Below are 7,702 nucleotides of genomic sequence, written 5' to 3'. Positions count from 1 at the left end.
GGTGTCTACTCCACTGCAGCTCGTGCTTTGCACTTAGATGCCTTGTCATGCAGGTTGTGCTCAGGTTGAGAACGTTTATGCCTCGCTTCAGGCTCTGATTGCACAGCGTGCAAACCACTCGTGTCTTGTTGTCAACACATTGTCTGAAGGACTGCCACGCCAGGGAACTCCTTGGAGCTGGCTTTAGTGTGCTCGGTCCCTTGCTGCGTTGGGCAGTAGCAGGCGTACTGTTTAGGAGAAGGCCACTCCGCTTTATCACCCTGCTCCCTTTTCTGCTGTGCTGGTGGCTCTGTGTGACCACCGCCTCTTCCTCTCAACTACACAGGTCACTCGCATGACATTGATTCCATGTGGGGTCGAGGACCTCATCGTCCTCCACATAATCTTCCACCCAGTATACTCCCCTGCCCTTTTTGTTGGTATGCACACTGCAGAAAGCCACAGCAGTTGGGACCTGTGTTTTGTCATCATCCGAGACGTGCTGCGGTGGTCCTCCTATGTACTCATCTTGAATCATAAATGGTTGGGCATCTGCTAGCAGAGTCATCAAAAAGCAGAAGAGACTGCTGCATGACTTGGGGCTCAGACTGCTTGGCTGATTTGAAAGGGGGTGAGGTGAAAGACTAATGGACATCGACTGCAGGTGCTAACTCTGATCTTTCAGCAGGAGACTGGGTGGGAAACAATGTGAAGGAACTGGAGGCATTTTCAGCAACCCAATCTAGATGTAGGGTCCTGCAAAAAATGGGTGTTTTTTTAAACCCAGATTATTATTGCAGTACTTCAAGCTTGAATTTCACACTAACAAATTCAGCATAGGCCCCATATGTAGGGTATTGCCAAAAAATGGTGCTTTTTTTAAACCCAGAATATTATTGCAGTAATTCAAGCTTGTATTTGACTGTCACAAATGCACATATGCTGTGCTGGTGCACTGAACAAAATGGCCACCGCTGCCCACCTAACTAACAGACGGATAAAAGTTTTTTTTCTGTGTCACTGGGCTCAGGGCAGGGTAAGAAGATTGTGCACTGCACCCACAAAACAAAATCTAGGTAGATCGCTGAGTTAACAAGCACTTCAGATTAAAGATTCTTTCCTATTCTCTCCCTCACAGCAGCAGCATCCTATCCCTACACTAATCAGAGCAGAGTGACGTGCAGTGCTAAGTGACTTCAGCTTATATAGAGGCTGGGGCACATGCTGCACTGGCCAATCACATCCATGCCTTTAGTAGGCATGGCTGTGATGGCTTCTAAGGGCACAAGAGTAAAACGCTTGTTGATTGGCTGCTCTGTAGCCTTTCAAAAAAGCGCCAATAAATCGCCAAACACCGAACTCGAACTTTTACTGAAAAGTTTGGGTTCGCTCAACCCTACTTATTAGCCGTTGTGCGGTCAAGTGACAAAAATACAGCCTTTTTTGGGTGTATTCAGTGCCATTCAGCGGTGCAGTTATGTTCTAAAGCCTTTCTAGGGATGTATTAGTGAAAAAACAAAAAAGGGCTTATTTGCCATTCAGTTGCGCAGTTATATGTTCTAAAGCCTTTTGTGTCATGTATTAGTGAAAAGAAAAGTGTTATTAGCTGTTCAGTGGTGCAGTTATATGTTCTAAAGCCTTCTTTATTGTATGTATGTATTAGTGGGAAAAAAGGGCTTATTAGCCATTGTGCGGTAAAGTAACAAAATTGCAGCCTTTTTTGCGGTGTATTAGTGGAAAAAAAGTGTTATTAGCCATTCACGGTGCAGTTATATGTTCTAAAACCTTCTTTGGAGGGTATTAGTGTGAAAAACGGGCTTATTAGCCTTTTTGCGGTGAAGTGACAAAATTACAGCCTTTTTTGGTATGGACTAGTATAAAAAAGTGTTAACTGCTGAACGGCTAATATGTTCTAAAGCCTTTTTTGAGGTGTATTAGTGGGAGAAAAAGTATTAGCTGTTCAGCGGTGCAGTTAAATGTTCTAAAGCCTTTTTATGGGTGTTTTAGTTGGGAAAAAAGGGCTTACCACATGTAAATGGCTGGGCGGTGTCACGCTGTTCTACACATCTTTTGCCTGGGCGAACGGAGTCACACAAGGGAGGAACTGCTTTGTGTCCTTCATCAAGAAATCGAATTCTGGCTTGCTCTGCGACAACTCAAATTTGGAACCATGGTGACTGATAACGGGAAGAGCATGGTGTCAGTGCTGCGTCAAGGAGGGTTGAGCCAGGCGCCCTGCATGGCGCATGTGTTCAATCTGGTTGTCAAGCGGTTCCAAGTCTTCCACCCATCTGCAAGACATCCTAAAAATGACCAGGAAACTTTGTATGCACTTAAGCCACTTGTACACTGCAAAACACACCCTGCTTGAGCTGCAGCAGCAGAATGGCATCCCTCAACATAGGCTGATATGCAACATTTCCACCCATTGGAATTCCACCCTCCAAATGTTAGACCGACTATACGAACAGAGAAAGGCCATAAACAATTTCTTGAGGATCTAAGCGGACAGGAGTACTCACCTGTATAACTTTGATGTCAGCCAGTGGAAGCTCATGCGTGACACCTGCCGTTTGCTCAGGCCCTTTGAGGAGGCCAAGTTATTTGTCAGTCGCCAGGACTACGGGGTGAACAACGTCATTCCACTGTTTCATTTCCTAGAACAGATGCTGGTAAATCTGGCTAATCAGGGGACTGGAGACGTGGCGCCTAGATCTCACGGCCACATGAGCCGTGTGGGGGCTGAACTATAGGAGGAGGACATTGTTTGTGCTCCAATGTTTTATCTTTTTCACGGGACGACAGAATGGACATACGGATGCGGACATTGAAATGAATGGGTTCACATCTCTGCATCTGATCGGCAAAAAAATCTGATCGGATGCCGACCAAAAATATGGTCATGTGCAAGAGAACTTACATACAGTATGTGACCACTGAGGCCAGTGATTGATTGCAGAAGTCACGCAAGTGGGAATGGATTGTCATTACATCTGGTTTGGTGCATTTGATGAGGACCAGAAAGAGCAGGGATGGATGCAGCATTAAAAAGACCTTCATAAGGTGAGCGCCTCTTTTTTATTTAACTCTCCACCACCACCCTACTGCTGATTAATTTTCATTTTTGGTTAGTGAATAGGGTTGAGCGAATCCGAATTATAAAGTTCGGGTTCGTACTGAACTTTAGGATTTTTGGACCCCGGAATCGAACCTGAACTTTTTAGTAAAAGTTCCGGTTCGGTGTTCGACGATTTAATGGCGCTTTTTGAAAGGCTGCAAAGCAGCCAATCAACAAGCGTTTAACTTGTGTGCCCTTAGAAGCCATCACAGCCATGCCTACTAATGGCCTGGCTGTGATTGGCCAGTGCCACATGTGACCCAGCCTCTATATAAGCTGAAGTCACTTAGCGCTGCACGTCGCTCTGCTCTGATTAGTGTAGAGATAGGATGCTGCTGCTGTGAGCGAAAGAATAGGAAAGAATCTTTTATCAGAAGTGCTTGTTTAACTCAGCGATCTACAGTGATTTTGTTTTGTTGGTGCAGTGCACAATATTTTTACCCTGCCCTGAGCCCAGTGACACTGAAATATAACTTTTCTCCGTCTGTTACTTAAGTGGGCCTATGAGGCCATTTTATGAAAGTTCAGTGCACCAGCACAGCATATGTGCTTTTGTGACAGTCAAATATAAAATTGATATACTGCAATAATATTATTGGCTTAAAAAACACAATTTTTGGGCAAAACCCTACATTTGGGGCCTTTGCTGCATCTGTCAGTGTGAATTACAAGCTTGAAAAACTGCAATAATATTGTGGGTTTAAAAAAAACACAAATTTTTGGCAATACCCTAAATCTGGGGCTTTTGCTGCATCTGTCAGTGTGAAATACAAGCTTGAAAGACTGCCATAATATACTGGGCTTAAAAAAACACAAATTTTGGGCAATAACCTACATCTGGGGCTTTTGCTGCATCTGTCAGTGTGAAATACAAGCTTGAAATACTGCCATAATATACTGGGTTTAAAAAAAACACGCATTTTTGGTAATAACCTACATTTGGGGCTTTTGCTGCATCTGTGTAATACAAGCTTTAAATTCTGCAATAATATTCTGTTATTAAAAAAACAACCATTTTTTATAAGGAGGTCTCAGATAGATGCTGCAGGTGTTAGGACCAATGTGCAGATTTTATACATCTGGTTTGGGCATGCCCTGTGATCCAGGATTTTTGTAGCAATGTTTTTTCTCAGATCCGGAGATTGCTCCTCATGTGATTTTGAGGTAGACATAACCACGGCGGTTCTAGGTGCCTCTCTATTCGATGAACAGGGACGGGAAAATTTGTTCTGGATGAAGTCATTTATGCTGGCCAGGGTAATAATCGCTAGGAATTGGGGCTCAAAAACCCCTTGTTGGTATCTGAATGGCACCACCTTGTTGATAAAGTTAGGAAATATGAAAAACTTGCTATTCATAATAATGGCCAGAAAGTTAGATGGGATAGAACTTGGCGGAAGTGGTCGTAAGGTCTAGTTCGCTGCGGATATGCCCCCAGACAACGACAATGAGGGTGGGGGAGGAATTGGGATTAAATGTGTTCTTGTTTCTTTTGGCTATTAGTTTGGCAATCATGATAGAAAATGTACCTAAGCTGTGTATATTTATTGTACCTGTGTAATATCATGTCTGCTAAATTTTTATGCTTTGGACATAAAATAAAATTTAATTAATAAAAAAAAAAACATTTTGGGAAAAATACTAAATTTGAGGCCTTTGCTGCATCTGTCAGTGTGAAATACAAGCTTGAAATACTGATATAATATTATGTGTTTAAAAAAAACACCTGTTTTGGGCAAAATACTAAATTTGCAGCCTTTGCTCCATCTGTCAGTGTGAAATACAAGCTTGAAATACTGCAATAATATTCTGTTATTAAAAAAACACCCATTTTGGGCAAAATACTAAATTTGCGTCCTTTGCTGCATCTGTCAGTGTGAAATACAAGCTTTAAATATTGCTATAATATCATGTGTTTAAAAAAGCTCCCATTTTGGGGGCGGAGCTAGCGCCAGACTGGAATGGACATGTGCGCTTGAGCTCTGCTGCTCAGACCCGGCTTTATATCAGCTAACTTAAGCTATTCAGCATATGATATGGGCAAGATTGGCCAGCAAAAAACAGGGGACTCATCCCTGTCTCACAAGCAGCAGACAAACTGCGGTGACATGGACAAATTTATTAAAAAAGCGGCAGCAGTGTGTGTAGCGCGGAAGGCCAAGATGGCGCCGGAGCCTAGCAGGGAAATGGAGGATAGCGAATCCGAGCTACAGGCTGACGGCAGCGATATTGAAGACCCGAGACACCGCAAGCACCTCCCGATCTCCAGAAAGTATCTGGATTCTGCCTTACAGAGAGCAATGGAACCGCTTATAAGTGAACTCTCCTCGTTGATGCAAGATGTCAGACATGTGGGCGGCAGAGTGGAGGCCCTGGAGAACAACCAGGTAGCATTCCTAGATTTCCAGACAGCTACAGCCATTAGCCTACAAAAATGCCAAACGCACCTCAACGATGCGTTTAATGCCCTAGAAGACCAAGAAAACCGCAGGAGAAGAAACAATCTGCGTTTCAGAGGAGTCACGGAGTCAGAGTCCTCTCAAGATGTTGCAGCCGTGGTGAAAGAAATATGCGAGGGTCTACTGGGCCCAGAACGGTCCTCATCTATTATAATTGAAAGACCTCATCGAGCCTTACGCCCGAGACCGCAGGGCAATGAGCCTCCTAGAGACATCATCTGCCAATTTCTTTATTTTCAAGACAAAGAGGCTATTATTAACAAGGCCCGTCTGCCAGGTGGAGCTAAATACAAGGGGGTACCGATTACGATACGACCTAGCCCCAATGACCCTTCAGAAAAGAAGGACTCTCAAACCCCTCACGGATTGGCTCAGAAGCCACAAGATCCTTTACCGCTGGCAGTTCCCGTTTGGCTAATCCTTTTCTCACCAGGGCAGACGGATCACCATTAAGTCACATCTGGACCTAGGCCCTGCATTCGATCTGTTAGAAATCGACCCCCTGGACAGATTGGGACGCTGTCCAGGACCTCAAAGCACTTCCGAAACTTCCCAGAGTCATGCCATTCGAGACAAAAGGCACCCCCAAAGCCCAAAGACAGAAAGAGAAGAAGAAGAATCAAACTCTCACCCCGAGGCGTATAGCAGCGGATATTGTCTGAAAACGGGACCTTCTACCTCTCCTCATCTTTCATTACGTTGGATGAGTATATGCCTTTAAGTCTTCCTTCCCCTCTTCGCTATACCTGTCTCCTGTAATGCGTCACTCTGGTTCACCCTCTGACGCTTTCACTTTCTACCCTTCTTTAAGGTTTGGTATGACATTCTGTGACTGGCAATATGAGTGTTATCCTGCATAAAGTCTCTATTCCTCCTGTATTACACATCTTTATATGGACTTAAGTGTCGCCAAATTGTATGATATAACCTGCATTGTCTGTCCTCTGATGAATCACCGTTGGTTAAACAATTGATATAGGACATAACGGTTCCCTTAACTTACAGGTCTCTGTTGTACCTTATCGAATGCTTAGAGCCATCTAATCGCATTAGTCACTTGACATCTTATGGTAAATGTGGAGCGATCTATCCGATGATGTATTAGGTCACGAGTTTCGATTATTTCCGAAATAAATCGCATGTGATAACCAGTGTTCTCTTGACTCGTGAAAATACACCATATTGCCAGGAGGTGCTAGGTTTTCTCTGCAATTTACTGAAGATCCCGGTGACACCTCACACCTTCTCTCCATAGCTGACCCTAAGATGTCTATGACACTTATGATTATCGCCCTAGGATTAATTTGAGCTCTCATCAGCTCCTAGCGAGACCGTTGACAGTATAGTATTTTGATCCTCTTTACACTTGTGTTGATCCAGTGTATAGTCGGCCCCATAATGCTCAGTAGCCCATGATGATGGTCCTGTCTGCATGATGACTCGACTCCAATTTTTATATGGGTTGTATCACGATGATACAGATACCATAATACTATATTAGATACTTAACACCTTAAGGCTAGCGTATATACCCAGCAATCTCCGAGGACGACCCTGACTGCACACTACCTCTGTGCCTCTGTGCTTCTGTTTTATATCGGATGTTTTAATAGGTAGCCGGCACCACAAAAGACATATATGACTCTCAGAGCCCTAGAACTAACCTTTATAGTTAGAGGTTCCCTACAAATCTCCTGACATAGAGGGAAATGTGGAGTTATGTTATGTTCCCTAAAGCCTAAGGACCAGCCTATGTATTGAAGGGTCCTGGATCTTAACTTTTCCATAAGTACAATTAAGCTCCTCAGGCTTTTATCCCTGTTTTTGATGCTCTTTTCTCTACTTATGATACAGCTTCAACTGAGTGATTGTTGATTTGGCCTTAAGAAAGCCAGGTCCAAACTCGGCAAATGCCATTTACCCCCTCTCTTCAGGTCCCCCAAGACCTATATGTTAAGTCTGTTTTCGTTTCTCTTTCATTTGTTTTTTATGTGTGGTTTTTATCATTTTTTTCCCAGGTCATTATCTACTCACTGGTTTGTCCATCCGAGACGGGTCATTTCTTCACCGAGACTAAGATCTTCATTGACACTTCAACCAGATGTTAAGTACCCTGACCCACTCACTACTGTAACAATATTTCACA

This window comes from Bufo gargarizans, chromosome 1 (genome assembly GCF_014858855.1).
Source record: "Bufo gargarizans isolate SCDJY-AF-19 chromosome 1, ASM1485885v1, whole genome shotgun sequence".
NCBI classification, from domain to species: domain Eukaryota; kingdom Metazoa; phylum Chordata; class Amphibia; order Anura; family Bufonidae; genus Bufo; species Bufo gargarizans.
Note: the sequence above shows the minus strand (reverse complement) of the source record.